The 17,715-nt window shown below is 41.5% G+C and overlaps 1 protein-coding gene across 1 annotated transcript in view; it reads right to left on the reverse strand.

Moving 5' to 3' along the window:
* The window catches only part of NEDD9 (neural precursor cell expressed, developmentally down-regulated 9), a 201,860-nt gene extending 190,844 nt beyond the window's left edge, over window positions 1–11,016 (reverse strand). The window contains exon 1 of the mRNA XM_033216219.1: window positions 10,805–11,016. The gene's annotated coding sequence lies outside the window, so the exon portion shown is untranslated. The remainder of the gene's footprint in view (window positions 1–10,804) is intronic.
* Between the last annotated feature and the right edge of the window lie 6,699 nt (window positions 11,017–17,715).

A 17,715-nucleotide genomic window follows, 5' to 3' on the forward strand; every position in this document is an offset into this window, starting at 1 on the left:
ATACAATATACAGCTTTGTCAGATTGGCTTCTTTCACTTAGCAACATATTTAGCTCTTTTTTAAATGAGATTCTTGTTTTACAAACATATATGTTCTTTGTTCAACTCAAATGTGAGATTTTTTTAGAGTAGTGGGTTGAAGGTTGTAGATAACAGGTGAGAAATCATGATGATGCTTTCTTAGAAGAATTCCTCTCTTTGAGGTACATCAACGTGTGCTATGCATCCCTGTGTCCTCCAGCCCTTACCTAAAACTTTAATTGGATTATTAGCCCTAGCCTGTGACATGCAAATATTCTAATTAAAGTCTGATACTTTTTTCTTTTTTAAAAAATTCAGTGGATACATAGTAGGTGTTTACATTTATGGGTTGTATGAGATATTTTGATACAAGCATGCAATGCGTAATAATCACATTAGGGTATAGGGAGGTCTCCATGACCTCAAACATTTGTCCTCTATGTTACAGACAATCCAATGACAATATTTTAGCTATTTCTAAATGTACAATTAAATTATTTTCGACTATAGTCATCCTGTTGTGCTAGCAAATACTAAGTCTTACTCATTCTTTCTATGATTTGTACCCATTGTCTATCTCCCCTACCCTGCCCCCCATAATCCCACCCTGCAACACTACCCTTCCCAGCCTCTGGTAATCATCCTTCTACTGTCTGTCTTTATGAGTTCAATTATTTTAACTTTTAGCTCCCACAAGTAAATGAGAACATGCGAAATTTGTCTTTCTGTGCCTGGCTTATTTCACTTAACATAATGACCTTCCATCCATGTTATTGTAAATGGCTGGATCTCATTCTTTTTTATGGGTGAATAGTACTCCACTGTGTATATGTACCACATTTCCTTTATCCATTTATTTGATGATGGATACTTAGGTTTCTTCCAAATCTTGGCACTTGTGAAGAGTGCTGCAATAAACACGGGACTGCAGATATCTCTTTAACATATTGATTTCCTTTATTTTGGGTATATGTGAGTGGGATTGCTGGATCATATGACAACTCTATTTTTAGTTTTTTGAGGAACCTCCAAACTGTTCTCCACAGTGGTTATACTAATTTACATTCCTACTAAGAGTATATGAGGGTTCCCTTTTCTTCACGTTCTCACCAGAATTTGTTATTGCCTGACTTTTGCATATAAGCCATTTTAACTGGGTGAAATGATATCTCATTGTAGTTTTGATTTGCATCTCTCTGATGATCAATGATATTGAGCACCTTTTCATACACCTGCTTGCCATTTGTATTTTTTCTTTTGAGAAATAAGACTGATATATTCTTTCAGGGCATAAATTAAGAATGCAACCCTCCTCTGCCCATGGCCACATATGTCATGTGAGAGCAATCTGGCATAGTTACTCCAATTCATTTTTTTTTTAAATGGATTCTCAGTTCTAAACAACATAAACTAATTTCTTTATTTCTAATGCTTATCTTTGCTTCAGTCAAAAAAAACCCCAAAACACAGTGAAGGAAGAGGTCAATTGAGTAAACCAGCTACTTAAAGCCAACAAAGAATACGACATCATCAAGCAGTTCTGTCTTCCCAAATCAATTCTTTTGAAATCAAACACCTTCATTAAGTGGTTCTTTGAACTGTTTTGCCATAAAAATAGTAAAAAAAAAAAAAAAACTCGTGAAGAAAATGAAATAACTATGTACAAAATACCTTTGTCACTTTTTAAAATACAATTGTATACAATTTGTTAATCTTCATTGTCCTTTATAACTGAACTACATGTGCTTTTGAAAGCTACATAATGAATAATATGTTGTATATAATTGTTAAATGTGTCTATGGTCATCATATAATTTAGACCTGAAGTCCTCAGTAAAAGACGAAGTCCAAGAAGTCAGAACCTCTGTTCCTCTTTTCACTACACCCCAGTACCATATGTATATGGGAGAATGGATTTGATTGACTTAAGTTGTATCTGCAGTGCTTCTTGAAGGCATGAAAACTACTGCAAGTGTTTGTAATTACTTGGACCCCCACTCTCCCATAGGTAAGCTCCTTGAAAATAGGAATGTTGTTCGACTGGCTTTCCTGCTGAATCCCCAGCACCTAATATGGTGCTTGGCCCATACAGAGTCCTTAACAGATGTTCAATAAATATTAATAACTACTAAATTATTTTCTGAAATGAGATACAGTATCTGAAATGGTTAATTTTACATGTTAACTTGGCTAAGCCAAGGTACCTAGATATTGATCAAACATTCTTCTGGATGTCACTGTGAAGCTATCTTTTTTAAAAGATTAACATTTAAATCAGTAGGCTTTGAGCAGAACAAATGACCCTCCATAATGTAGGTGGACCTCCAGTCAGTTGAAGACCTTAATAGAAAAAAGAGCGACCTCTTTGCATTTATTATATATGTATATATACATATATATGTATATATATACAGAGAGATTTATTTTATGAAGTTGGTATATGTGTATATATACTTATATATACACATATACATATATTATATATATTATATATATATTTAAAAAATACACACACACACATACATTCCATTGGTTCTGTTTGTCTGGAGAACTCTAATATACCCACCTTACTCCTTTGCTCACTCAATCAATCAATATATGTCATTTGGCAGAGATCACTCTCACCCATCAAGACCTCACAACTAGTAAAGTCAAACCAGTGATACTACCCCTGAAGTACACTCTTGGCTTTAACTTCTCCACTCCAGTGGAGTGACAAAGAGCATTACCTCCTTAACATTTCGATTCTTCTGTGATGCAAAGCACCTGCACGAGGAACAGGTGCAGAGAGGACACTGTACTTGCTAAAGCCATGTCCTGATAGTGTGACAGAAGGCACCAGCTTACTACTGTGCTTTGAGAAGAAAATGCTTCCCATGGTGACGCTAAGCTGCTGATAGTCTCACTTCCTCTAAATATTTCCACTCTTTGCAAGTGAAGCTGTGGGTGGGGAATTTCAGAGTCATGGAAACTAGTCGAAGGTTACTAAAGGTTCATGGACACTACTATTTGATAACTGTGTGGTAGCTGCATAGTCTCATATGCTGTAAAAAAATGTGAATATAAAAAATACATCAATGAGAAGCTTATAGATGAGCACTATATGAAATCTGGTTCTCTTCAGGATCAAGCAAAGTGATGAATCTTCTTTGAACCCAATCTGCTGGTCTAGGGAACAATGCTTTTGTAAATTAAGTATTCATATAGAACTTTTCCCCAAGGGTTTATCTGGAGGAGAAGTGACAGTGAGAGTGAAAGCCTTAATTTGCCCACAATCAGCATGGGCTGGCCCAGTCACAAATTGTCTGTCCAGGGAGACTCTTTTTTTCCTTTTTGTTTTTATTTTTTAATCTTGGGGAGTCACTTCAGCCCTTTCTTCCTCTCCCATTTAAGATCCCTTCCCTCCTTTGATGTCCCCTAGCTAAAACCTGTTTCTAACTTGAGGCAAAGCTTCACTTCTCTGCTCAAGTAGTTTGTGCATGAAACAGGTATAAATTTGGTGGCCGTTGTGCCTTCCTGAAATCCTAACTCTGAACCATCATTTTTGTCAATGACTTAGCACTGCCAACTAATAGAAATGATAGACTGTCATACATTCATATAATAGGATACTATCCAGTTGTGAAAATGAATTACCAACATCTCTTGGCATCAACATGGATAACCCTCAGAAACATCATGTTCACCCTAGAGCAAGTCTTGGAAGAATGCATATATATAATTACATTTTCTTACAGTTTCCAAACAGGCAGAAATGGACTATATGCAAATTGCATATATACTTATGTATATATGTCTATGCATACACTTAGACCTAGGAGGTCAATCAAAAAGTAAAGTAAGGGAATGACTAATAAAATTTTAAGACAATAGTTTCTTTTGTGGTAGGTGATATAATTTGGATGTTTGTCCCCTCCAAATCTCATGCTGAAATGTGATCCCCAATGTTAGAGGTGGGGCCTAGTAGAAGGTATTGGATCATGGGGGTGGTTCCCTCAAGAGTGGCTTAGCACCATCCCTTTGATGGTGAGTGAGTTTTCACTCAGTTAATGCACCCAAGATCTGGTTGTTTAAAAGACTCTGGGACCTCTTCCTCCTGTCTCTTTCTCCCTCTCTTGCCATGTCATATGCTGGCTCCTCCTTCACCTTCTGCCATGATTGCAACCTTCCTGAGGCCTCACCTGAAGCAGATGCCAGCACCATGCTTTCTGTATATCCTGCAGAACCATAAGCCAATGAATCCTTTTTTCTCTTCCTTTCTTTCTTTTTTGTTTCTTTCTCTTTCTTTCTTTCTCTCTCTCTTTCTTTCCTTTCTTTCTTTCTCTTTCTTTCTTTCTTTCTTCCTTCCTTCCTTCCTTCCTTCCTTCCTTCCTTTCCTTTCTTCCTTTCTTTCTTTTTCTTTCTCTCTCTCTTTCTTTCTTTTCCTTTCCTTTCCTTTCCTTTTCTTTCTTTCTTTCCTTCCTTCCTTCCTTCCTTCCTTCCTTCCTTCCTTCCTTCTCTTTCCTTTTTCTTTTTCAGATAGAGTCTCATACTATTGCCCAGGCTGGAGTGCAGTGGTACAACCTTGGCTCCCGGGTTCATGCCATTCTCCTGCCTCAACCTCCCGAGTAGCTGGGACTACAGGTGCCCACCACCACGTTCAGTTTTTTTTTTTTTTTTTGTATTTTTAGTGGAGACAGGGTTTCACCGTGTTAGCCAGGATGGTCTCAATCTCCTGACCTCGTGATCTGCCTGCCTTGGCCTCCCAAAGTGCTGGGATTACTGGCATGAGTCACTGCGCCCGGTCCCCACTTTTTTTGTTAATAAATTATCCAGCCTTCAGTATTTCTTTATAGTGATGCAAAATGGAATAACACAGAAAATCGAAAATTAGTACTGAGAAGTGGAGCATTGCTATAAAGATAACTGAAAACGTGGAAGTGACTTTGGAACAGGGTAAGGGAGAGGCTGGAAGAGTTTAAAGGACTCAGAAAAAGACAGGAAGATGAGGGAAAGTTTGGAACTTCTGAGACTGGTTAAGTGGTTGTGACCAAAATACTGATACAGATATGGACAGTGAAGTTCAGGCTGATGAGGTCTCAGATGGAAATGAGAAAGTTTTTGGGAACTGGAGTGGAGTCATTCTTACTATGTGCTAACAAAGAACTTGGCTGCATTGTATTCATGCTCTAGGGATCTGTAGAAATTTGAACTTAAGAGTAAGGACCCAGGGTACCTGGTAGAAGAAATTTCTAAGCAGCAAACCATTCAAGAGGTGACTTGGCTACTTCCAGCAACCTAAATCACATGTGGGAGCAAAGAAGAGACTTAACATTGAAACTTATATTTGAAAGGGAAACAGAGTGTAAGAGTTTGGAAAATTTGCAGCCTGGATCTGTGGTAGAGAAAGAATCCAAGTAGGCTGTGAAACAATCACTTGCTAAAGAGATGAGCATGACTAAAAGGAAGCCAATATCCAAGACAAGGGAAAAAGGCTTCAAAGACATTTCAGAAATCTTGAGGACAGCCCCTCCCATCACAGGCCCAGAGGCTTAGGAGAAAAGAATGGTTTCAGGGGCCAGACCTGGGGCCCTACTGCCCTGCTGAACTTCAGACTCTGGCTTCAGCCTCAGCTCAAAGGGGCCCAGGTACAGCTCAGGCCACAGTTCTGGAGGACTCAAGCTATAAACCTTGGTGATTGCCACGTGGGGTTCAGTCTGCAGATGCTCAGAATGCAAGTGTGAAGAAGGCTTGGTGGCTTCCACCTAGATTCTGGAGGATGTATGGGACAGCCTGAGTGCTCAGGCAGAAGCCTACTTCAGAGGCAGAGGCACCACAGAAAAACTCTTACCAGGGAAATGCCAGGGGAAATGTGGGGATGGAGCTCCCACACAGAGTCCCCACCAGGGCACTACCTAGTGGGGACTGCCACCCTCTAGAACCCAGAATAGCAGATTCACTGGCAGCTTGTACCCTTTGTCTGGAAAAGCCACAAACACTCAACTTAAACCCACGAGAGCAGCCATGTGGGCTGCATCCTGCAAAGCTGCAGGGCCAGAGCTGCTCAACGCCTTAGGAGTCCACTGCTATAACAGTGTGCCCTAAATGTGGGATGTGGAGTCAAAGGAGATTATATTTTGGACCTTTAAGATTTAATGACTACCCTGCTAGGTTTCAGACTTGTGTAGGGCCTCTACACCCTTTCTTTTGGCCAATTTCTCCCTTTTGGAATGGTAATGTTTGCCCAACATCTGCACCATCATTGTATCTTGGAAGTAACTAACTTGTTTTGATTTTAGAGTCTCACAGGTGGACAGATTTGAGTCTTAGATGAGACAGGACTTTGTACTTCATGCTGGAATCAATTCAGACTTTGGAAGACTACTGGGAGAAGATGATTGTATTTTGCAATGTGAGAAGGACATGAGATTTGGGAAACCAGGGGCAGAATGATATGGTTTAAATGTTTGTCCTCTCCAAGTCTCATGTTGAAATGTGATCCCCAATTTTGGAGGTGGGATCTAGTGGAGGTATTGGAGCATGGGGGTGGATCCCTTATGAATGAATTAACACCATCTACTTGGTGATGAGTGAGTTCTCCTTCAGTTAGTTCACATGAGATCCGGTTGTTTAGGCCAAGTGCAGTGGCTTATGCCTGTGATCCCCGCACTTTGGGAGGCGGAAGTGGGTGGATCACTTGAGGTCAGGAGCTCAAGACCAGCCTGGCCAACATGACAAAACTCCATCTCTACTAAAAATACAAAAATTAGCTGGGTGTGGTGGCACGCACTTGTAATCCCACCTACTCAGGAGGCTGAGGAAGGAGAATCACTTGAACCTGGGAAGTGGAGGTTGCAGTGAGCCGAGATTGTACCACTGCACTCCAGCCTGGGCGACAAAGTGAGATTCTGTCTCAAAAAAAAAAAAAAAAAACAACCTGATTGTTTAAAAGAGTGTGGCACTGCCCACCTTTCTTGCTCCCACTCTTGCCAAGTGATGCTGGTGCCCCTTCATCTTTCACCATGATGGTACGCTTCCAGAGGCCTCACCAGAAGCAGATGCCAGAACCATGCTTCTTATACAGCCTGCAGAACCAGGAGCCAATTAAACCTTTTTTCTTTGCAAATTACCCAGCCTCAGGTATTTATAGCCACACAAACATAGACTACCACAGTGGGCATTGGGGGAGATAGATACAATTGTTTAGCGGCACACAGTATGTTTTCAGGGTTGGGTAGTGGGGTAACAGGTGGATGTGTATTTATGTTTTTATTCCTATTATTATTTAGAATATAGGGATACCTTATATATACTTTTTTGTAGTATAAAATGTTACAATATTTAAAAAATTTCTTCAGTTAAATTTATCTAAATTATTCACCCTCATGTATCACTTTCCTTGGAAAGTAGACGGTTTTGTAGTTGTTTTAAAAAAATTCTCATTCATCGACCTCTAGTTAAGTGAAATACAGACCTTCAGGAACCAGAGCTTTTAATCTGAAGCAAAAGTGAAAAGGAATGCAGATCAACAAATACCTTCACCCATCCCCTTGGTTCACATTGCTGAATTACGTCGGAGTCCCATGGATTCTTACTTAGGGTGGAACTACCATACAAGGGAGCTTGTGTTGTACCCATTTTTAAGAGTCTATACTATCCTGCATCACTGCTGGGACATTTGGGAGCCATTGTGGGCAAAGTGAAGTTGTATATTTTGAAGACCAAAAAAGCCAGTGGCTAACAAGGGCAGCTTGGACCCCTGCTTCCTGGGATATCCACAATCCACACAATTCCAGCCCAGTGGCACAGGCCAGGCCACAATCCCAGGAAGGCACTGGGAGACGCAGACGTGCCCTCAACTAGCCTGCGTTCTAGTGTGGTTTTCCTAGTCTCTTAGTTAAACCCCATTTTCCAGGGTTTGCCATATTCTGTGTGCTGTCAGAACTGTCAGCAATGAGTTTTTCTTTAAATTAACTCACTTTTGGGCTGGGTGCGGTGGCTTACACCTGTAATCCCAGTACTTTGGGAGGCTAAAGTGGGCGGGTCACCTGAGGTCAGGAGTTTGTGACCAGCTTGGCCAACATGATGAAACCCTGTCTCTACTAAAAACACAAAAATTAGCCAGGCATGGTGGTGGGCACCTGCAATCCCAGCTACTTGGCAGGCTGAGGCAAGAGAATCACTTGAACCTGGGAAGCAGAAGTTGCAGTGAGTCACACTGCTCTCTAGCCTGGGTGACAGAGCGAGACTTTGTCTCAAAAATAATAATAATAATAAACTCACTTTTTAAAAAACTTAAATACATTTATATTTTAAAAGAAATGTTTATACCACTCCTACAAATTAAAAAAAAAAAAAAAACAGGCCATTGTAGTTTAATATAAGGTAATCATAAAAAACAAGTACAGGAAAATAAAGCCATGTTAATAATTTGTAGCTAGCTACCAGTGCCTGTTGATGGCTCTGAGCCTCAGATCGAGTTTCTCTTTGTTAAAACGGTAAGGAACCAAGAATTAGAGAGGCTTTAAGATCAGGCTCAATGTGACTTCATGCTTTGTCTATGCATCTTTTGCTACACAAAATTCTCCTATTTGTATTTCACACTTCAGAAATGTTGATCAAATGAGTTGTGAAGGTGACAGATAAGCAGGACAAAGTGAAGGTCATTTGCAGTAGGACACATCTTCGTGCTGCGCTGGTTTGCATGGTGACACGTCGAGCCTAAGGTGCTCTCCCTGAGCTGTGCCTGTGCCCTTTCTCCAAGCCAAATCCAGAAGAAGAGAAGGGGGATCCTTGAATGGATATGTGAGAAATCAAAACTCAGAGTCTAAGGTCAAATGGAGATAGAGCTGATCATTGGAGAACAGAGTACTGAACTCTTTAAGTACCTACAGCAGGAGGTGGCTGGTGGTCTTAGCTTGGGTTACCCCAGAAGTAGACCCAATGCAGAGGACACGTAGTTTAAGAAATGATCCCAGGAAGCACTGACGGGGAATGAAGGAGTATACAGGGAAGGAGAGAAGCTATAAAGGGCCCCACCACCGTGGGCAACTGGAGCTTGATCCCATGTAGATTATTCCACTCAGGACTGAGGGAGCTGGAATATTTACAGCCTTTGAGGAGTTCATTTCTAGGAATTTTCATCTGTCATTTGGGCAATTGCAGTTGGCCCTATGTGACTTGGAGAAAGCTCCCAGGTCATGAGATAAAGACTCAGGTTGTCAGCAGCCAGCTCAGTCAGTGAGGCCTGGAGGAGGGAGGCAGGACACTGACTACTTCGGACACCCCTTCTCTGCCAGATGCTTAAATGTTTGTTATCCAATCTAATCCTTACCACAGCCATTCAAGATAGCTCTTTCCCCTTATTTACATGTAGAGGAAGAGGCACCGGGAATTACATCATTCGACCCGTACAGCCTGTCCTCTCCTACACCTCTGCTTCTATCTTCCTAGTCTCCTACTTCTTCTTCTTCTTCTTCTTCTTCTTTTATTTTTGAGACAGGATCTCACTCTGTCACCCAAGCTGGAGTGAAGTGGCACAATCATAGCTCACTGCAGCCTTGACCTCCTGGGCTCAAGCAATCCTTCCACCTTAGCCTCCTGCAAAGCTGGGACTACAGGCACACACCACTGCGCCCAGCTCTCTTGTTTAAGTGGTGACATACAAAGTGACAGCCACTAAATAGCTGTTAAATAAATTAACCAATTAACAAGAAGTGGTGGAGCGCTAGCTAAACACTGATTTCATATCCTTTCTTTTCCACCAACTCTACTTTCCACATTCTTAGAACAGGAATGTCCTTGAAAGTAACCAAGCTTGGAAGAAAACAGAAACAAAGAAGAAAACTATTTGGCTGATTTCCAGGATTCTGTCATAGACAATTGCTCTTCACACCCAATTCTGGGTGGGAAACCAGCTTCTGGGCAGGGGAAGGAGGGCCTCTTTATGCAGGAGTTTAAATGACTAGAGTGCCTACTCTCACTTCTCAACACAAGCAAAGGGAAAAGATTGGTGGCCGATCTCTGCATAGCTTGGAACTACATATAACCCTTTCAGAACAATCGTCCCCTTTGTGATTATACATGGTCTCCATTTTGAAATAATTTCAGCAAGATAAAAAGGTCGCCTCAAGTCTTTCGTGGAAGAAAGGCAATTGAATGAATGAAGGAAGGAAGAAATGAATGAATGGGTTAAGTGAAAGAATAAACATAGAGAAAAGTAAGGATGGAACTCTTGGGCGGCCCACTATGGACAGGGAGAACACAATGTGCTGTCACTTGTCCTCAGTCCCTTGGAGATGATGCTAATGACTACAGGGATAGGATACACAGAATCCAGTTCTCAGTCACCATTTCTCGCCAGTCAGGACTCATGCCCAAAGAGGCTGAAAAGGACGTAGATGATTCTAATCCATCATAAAGAATAAGTGACGGCTCACACCTTGAAGTACTGAAATAATTCAGGAAAAATAAAAGCTTAGTTGCTGTCAGGTAAGCTCTCTGACAACAGTAAGAAGAGGGGAGGGGCCATGTACTTACTCACCAGGAAGCACCTACCCAGAACAATTGCAAAAGTAGAAATCATGCGGGTTTGAATGTTGCACTAAAACCAGCACCTCCAGGTCAACTCGGAGACCTGGAGTCACTCATTCCTCTTTTGGGGCACGTGGAGATCCTCCCTGCCCCAGTTGAGGGGTGTTCACAGTGGGGAAACACCACCAGATGTCTGGCACCGACTCAGGAAGCAGGAGCCTGAGTGAGTCCCTCCTCTCCCACAGGCCACAGCAAGTGGCTGAGAACTCACCCAAGGGCAGGATGGCACCGTCGGTGGATCATCTTGCCTCCCTGACGCTCTGGCCCTCTCTCTGGGCGGGCAGGCGGGAGGTGACAGCTAGTCCTGCTGCAGGCTCATGCTTCCCTCTCCATGCAGCGAGCGGACTTGCTTCTAAAGGCAGCTGTAAGCATTTCCCTACTGAGCCACCACACACGTCGGATGTGAGTGGCGTATGTATATGTGTGCTTTTCCTTCCGGTTGCTGTGAAGTGATGTTGTCTCGGTTCATTTCCTCTCTGTGCCTCTTCTTTTTTTTCTCTGTCACATTTTCTGATTCGCTGAGGACACTTTGTAGTTTAGGGACAGGTAAGAAAGCTTGTTCTCATCTGGCTTCTTTGCTATTTTTAGAAAGGTAGGTGATCTTTAAATTAGTATGGCAAGGAAATTTGTCAAAACGTATTTTTCTACGTGGCATAAGCTCCTTCCTAGGCTGCACTGAAGCAAAAGTTAGGCATTTCCAAGCCAACTGAATTGGGATTCTATGGTTTTATGGACTTCGTATGTTGCAAAGGGTTCCACTATTAATTGACACAAAACATTCTTTCATAAGACAAGTGTTTATTGAGCTTGCACACTGGAATAGACACTATGCTAGAGGCTAGGTGCTCAAAGAGTTTCCTACTTACATTGTGGTATGGAAGCCTAGATCTGCGTATGTGGAAGGGAATTTGAAAGCCCAAACCTTTTGTCTTCTTCATTCTGTGCTTTCGAGTAGCAGACAAGTGGCTCTGAGACAAGCCTCCTGGGTCTGAATTATGACTCTCCTCTTTAAACACTTCTGGCCTTTCTGTGCCACGGCCTCCTCATCTGTAAAATGGGAACAGTCACAGGAGTATTGTGAGAATTAAGCGTATTAGTACATGTAAAGCACTCCAAGAGTGCCTGGCACAAACAGAGTAAGCACAACGTAAGTGTTTGCTATGATCATTAGTGGCAACTTTGTATTATTATCAACTGAGATCTTTGCTATTTTCCTACCCTTCCTCATTTTCCACTCCTTGCTCGTGCCTAGCAAATGCCTTGGGGACATAGAGGGTTGAGAGGAAAGAGAGAGAGGTGGTTTGAATAATGGATGTTCCCCAAATGATCCTGTGGTGCCTGATGTTTCTGCTCCAACTCCTTCCTGCTCCATCATGAAGACAAAGAAAGGGCTGCCCTTGGTCCCACCCATCAGACTCAGTTCATGTGTGTTGAGCTCTTGTGGCATCTCTTTTGTTGTTGTTTTGTTTTGTTTTAATTTTCTGTAAGACTTCTCTGAAATTCATGTAATTTTAAATGTTTGAGCTGGTTCAAATCTGGCTAAAGAATATTCTGCTCATACAAAGATGCCACACTTAAAGCAATAAACACAGCTCAGTGCCATGTACAGTTGGGTCTTATGAATAAGTCAGTAACAAGAACATCGATATTAATCATCATACATATATTGTACCTGTTAAGGGCAATTAACAATATTCATCAAGGTATGCTTTTATTCTTCCTTCTTCTCTGTCTCTCTCCTTACAAAATCATTCCTGAGTACATGCTATGTATCCACATGGTTCCAGATTTGAGTTAGAATTATTCTACTCTGAAGTTTTTATTTTATAGTACAGAGTATTTATAATAAATTGATGGAGGCAGAGAAGTCTGGATAGTACATGTTTTATCAAAATGTCCTTTTATGCATTTCCCAATATACCGTATCAGTTAAGGAATTACTTTCTTCATTAGGCATTTAATTAGTACAAATTTAAATGTATAAATTTTAGAAAACATAATTAATAATTTTATGGTGTGACTTGAATATTAATGCCATCAAGTTGTCTGCATAAGTCAGTGACACTCTAGAGATATTAAAAATGCTAAGCTTGGACTCCTTTTACATAAAATACTTGAGATTGACAACCTTATTATCCTGAACTCTGTTCTTTCATCTTCATCCTATGGCTTCATTTCCCACTTTGAGCTGCCTGGACCTCCCACTGCTGAGTTTTTCAGAACACACACACAGAGAGAGAGTGCATGTCTTTCGAGGCAAACTAAGGAACTGAGACTTTGTCCAAAAACAGATCAGACTTATTTTAGAAAAACAAGTTAAATATTTTTCCCATTTGCAAAGATGCCGGTTTTCTATGTCTGTTTTCCTACTTACAGTGCTAGATTTTCTTCTTCTTCTTTGGTTTGTTTTATTTTCTTTTTGATTAGTAGCAGGTTATGCTGCATGTCAACATTTTGGCAGACCACAGACGATTCTGACAAAAAACAAACAACTTTAATTTCTAATCACTCTGTCCAATGAGGACAGGGCTTATATTTTCATCTTCATTTAAACCAGCTTCTTGATTGCTTTAATTAGCTCCTTCAAGCCATCTCAGTTAGCTGGAATCTTGGTTTGCACCACAAAATGCTTTACAACTACCTGTGAAGCAGTAGCCAAACCCCAGGCAACTGTTTTGAATTTGTTTTGGAGGTCTGTTCCAAGGAGCAGCTGTTGTGGAGTGGAGGATGAGGGTGGAGGAAGGAAAAGTGAGGAGAATTTGAGAAGACTGGAAGGTTGAAAAATCTATGACCAAAGTGTGTGCACGTGTGTGTGTGCACGTGTGTGTGAGCACGCATGCGCATGTGGGTATTTATGATTCCATTTGCTTGACTCATTCCCCTCCACAATGGAAGACAGTATGAGCCATGGGGAATCAACTGCCCACTGAGGAATTTAAATGAAAATGCTCAAGGGCTGGTCTGGCAAATTTTAAGAGCAAAGTTGTCTAGTATTATAAAGGATGCCTCCTCCCTTCTTGGGAATGGGAGCTTGTCTTGTGGTTTTTATTTTTAGATGAGGACATCAGAACTCAAAAAGATCCCGGTCATTTTTCCCCATTCATTAACTACCGCACACCTGCGAAGTCTCCCCAGCTTTCCCAGGCATTCTCGATACGTCACTCCACAGGACACCCTGCAGAACCCTGTAGCTCAGTGGGAGATAAACCAGCAAGATACTATTTCTGCTAATTAGTTCATTCATGGTCTTAAAAGCATTATTTAACATGTGCTAAAATAAATAAAAAACAAATGAGAATCCGTTTCTCCCCTAAGAGAGATGATAGTCTGGAACGCATGGAAGAATGAGCCTTACTCACCTTCTTCTTCTGCTCTCTTGCCCTTATAAACCTATTTTTCTCTCTCCCCTAACAGGACACCTTTGTTTTTGCCTCTCTGTTCTCCCAGTCCCTCAGCCAAGTCCTGGGCTCTCTAGCCCTCCTACATTGCCAGAACTCCATGACCTATTTCAGCAATGTGTACAATGTAGATTTCCTTGTTCTTGTTTTGCAGGGTCTTCACCTTGCCCATTTCTATCCCTGTCCGTCCACTTTCTCTCATGCACCAAAGCTATCCAGACTCACTGGGAAAGTTAATAAAGGCAACTTGTTTCCTTGCAAATTCTCCCCAATAACCTTAACTGAGGCGCTTCTGCTGCTCAAGAATTTTCCTTCTCATCTGCTGTCTGTCAGGTCCCCTGTGGTATCCTTTCCAGACTTTTCTCATGTTCTAAAAGCTCTAAGCCTAGCCGTTGCCTCCTGTCATGCCTAGGGTGAGGTATCCTAATGGGAGCTCTTTCAGGATGCCTTGTGATCCCTGCAGTTTCACCATTTCTTCCATACTGTTCCCCATTCTCTGTTCATTTTCAGTCCTTTGAATTACGGCTTCAAGCATCACCACCCAATTAATAACGATAGTAATAGCTACCATTTTAAATTTATATCAGCAGGAGGCAAACCACATTGGCAAAGATGAAACCATTCTTCTAGTCATAGAACAGCTGCTTGAGAAAACATGGGCACCTAGAAGAGCAAAACGAAGAAAGACTGAACACTTTTAAAGACAGAAGTGATGGCAAAGTGTAAAGGTTTTGACTTATTGCAAGCTTTCACCGCATTTAGGAATCTGGCAAGCACATATTTCTCCATGGTTTACACCCTGTTTACCTATCTTTCCACTAGATAATAACCATCTTTGACTTCTCAAAAAATGCTTGGTAAAACTTAATTAGTGCTAATCCCTCTATAACTTTAAGACAAAATTTTAAAATCTACAAGTAATAAATGTATCTTGTAAAGAACTAATATTGCAGATGAAATTCTCCAAAGTGTCTTTGCCCATCAGCCCTAGTTGTAGTTTTCTCTCTTGCTTTGCCCACAGGGAACCTTCGCTATCGGTTTGAGGTACGTTTTACTAAGACATTTTCAGGCATTCATATAAATATATGTCACCACTGTCAATTTGCAGTTGTGCACATGTGTACCCTTGCCCTTGAGCATGCGTGTGCACACAAACAGAACCTGAGACTGAAACCATCATACCGTACTATCCTCGGTTTCTGAGGGAACTGTATAAACTGCTGTTCTGGTTTCACATGAAATAGCAACTTGAAAACAACATCTTATTCACGAGAATGTAAAAAACAAAACTGCATTGCTGCTTTAGATGCTTGAAGAGGTGAGGCTCCCCAGTTTATCTGAATTTCGTCCGTTTGTTTTCTAAATACATAAAAATGTGGATTCACATCCAGCTGATTTACCTCTGGGTAGAGATTCCTGGATTAAATACCAAAGGTCCCTCTGCTATTTGATAAAATGATTTTGGGGATTTTTCCTTTTTGCCTTCACAATCACCTAGCCAAAACATCAAGTCAAATCACAACTCTTCCTTGATACATACATAAGCTGCCCCTGACAATCACCCCAGACACAGGGAGGGATGCCAAGTTCCGTGATTACTTACATCCACTTTTTTCTCCACAATGACCAACTGTTTACCTCTCTCCTTCCTTGGACGTTTCCCTTATCCTGAATTTCGTAGCAGCCTCCATTTCACAGTCCCATATTGTGGGTTAACTACTTTCTAAATTGAGAAATATTTTTTACTGATCTCTAATAGTTAAAACTCCAGCACTCCCTGTTTATTCCCTTTAGTTTTTATGCAATTATTTTTTTCTCAGACAATGGAAATTTAAACTGGAAATCCAACTTACCCTTCCTCTATTTTCACCACAACTTTTCTTATCTTATAAACAAACACCTATGTCCACGTTTTCCTGGCCGTCCTAACTCAGTTCCTTAGTTCCATCTTCTTCTTGGCCTCTTTCTCTTCTTTCTTTCATACTCAGTTGTCCTAAAAAATTTGTCTACACTTCCACACTTTTCATTCCTTCCTTCCTCACTGCATTCCTTCCATCCTGACATCTGGTGCCCCCAGCTCTCTGCTGAAATCATCTTTGCTAAGATCACCCTCAGGAACCTGGATGATAAACCAGTAGACACTACAAAGTCTTTTTCTCTGCTGCACTGAAAGTGGTTGACCACTTCTTTCCTCTCAGGCCCCTCTCTACTTCTTTGGAGGACATCTCTTGCCTTGGTTCCCCTCTTACTGGTTCAGTACACTTCACCACTTACTGCTGTGGTGATTCACCCTTGGGCCTCACACATTTTCACTCTTCTGCTTTCTCTATGGGTAGGTTCATCCCATTTAAAAGAGGGGCCTTCTCTTCCCACACTTCCATTTGTCCTAGTTCATTTGCATTGCTATAAAGGAATACTTGAGGCTGGTCACTTATAAAGAAAAGAGCTTTATTTGACTTATTGTTCTGCAGGCTGTACAAGACGCATGGTGCCAGTGCTTCTGGGGGAGGGACAGGAGGGCCTCAGGGAGCTTTTAGTCATGTTGGAAGAGGAAGGGAAGCTTGCATGTGCAGAGATCACGTGATGAGAGAGGAAGCAAGAAAGGGCGGAAGTGCCAGGCTCTTTTTAACAACCAGCTCTTGTGGGAACTAACAGATTAAAAACCCACTCACCACCCTGTCAAGGGAAGACACTAATCTAATCTGCACTAATGAAGGATCTGCACCCATGACCCGAACACCTTCAATTCAACCCCACTTTCAACATTGGGGGTTAAATTTCAGCATGAGATTTGGAGGGACAAACATCCAAACTATAGCATCATTCATGTCATTACCACATTCTCAGTCCCTCTGCCCCCAAACACGGCAAATCTTTTCCTCACTGCATCTTCAAGCCAACCAGTCACCATATTCTGTGTTGTTGTTTTTCTTAATTAAATCTCAAATCAAATCTTGTTGACTCATTCAGTTCCCTCTCTGTGTATCCCTTGCCACTTTCTTAGTTTAGACATTAATTGCTCAGACTGTTACAACAATTCCTAGCTGCGAGGTCCTCCTCTGGCCTCTATAGAGTACTGCTGGCAACATGGTAGGTGTTGTGGTTCAGATTTTTGTGTCCCCCCGCAAAATTCATATGATGGAACCTAATTCTTAAGGTGTTATTATTAGGAAGTGGGGCATTTGAGAGGTGATTAGGACGTGAGGACAGTGCCCTCATGAATAGCATTAGTCCCCTTATAAAAGAGACCTGAGGGAGCCTGTTGCTCCTCTCACCACAAGCAGACCCAGCTGGAAGGTGCTATCTATGAGGAAGAGGGACCTTGCCAGACACTGAATCTGCTGTCACCTTGACCTGAGACTTCCAGCCTCCACTACTGGGAGCAATCACTTTCTGTTGTTTGTAAGTTACCCCGTCCTAGTTATTTGGTATAGCAGCCTGAAAGGGCCAAGACACCAGGTCCTCAGGAGATACTAATTGAATGAACATCTTCAAAATATGAGACGTTTCCATAGACAAACTTCATATCTTCTCATGTTCACTTTCTGCTTAAAGACTTTTACCAACTTCCTGTTGCCTACAAAATAGAATGGAAATGATTGCGCCGGTAAATGGCAGTCCACTCTTCTCTTTACATTCTCTCCTGCCTTGTCCACCTCTGCAGTGCCCTTCACCTTCCCATCACATCAAACTGTGATTCACCCTTGGGCCCCACACATGTTCA

This window comes from Trachypithecus francoisi, unplaced genomic scaffold, assembly GCF_009764315.1.
Source record: "Trachypithecus francoisi isolate TF-2019V2 unplaced genomic scaffold, Tfra_2.0 Lachesis_group10, whole genome shotgun sequence".
Classification (NCBI taxonomy): domain Eukaryota; kingdom Metazoa; phylum Chordata; class Mammalia; order Primates; family Cercopithecidae; genus Trachypithecus; species Trachypithecus francoisi.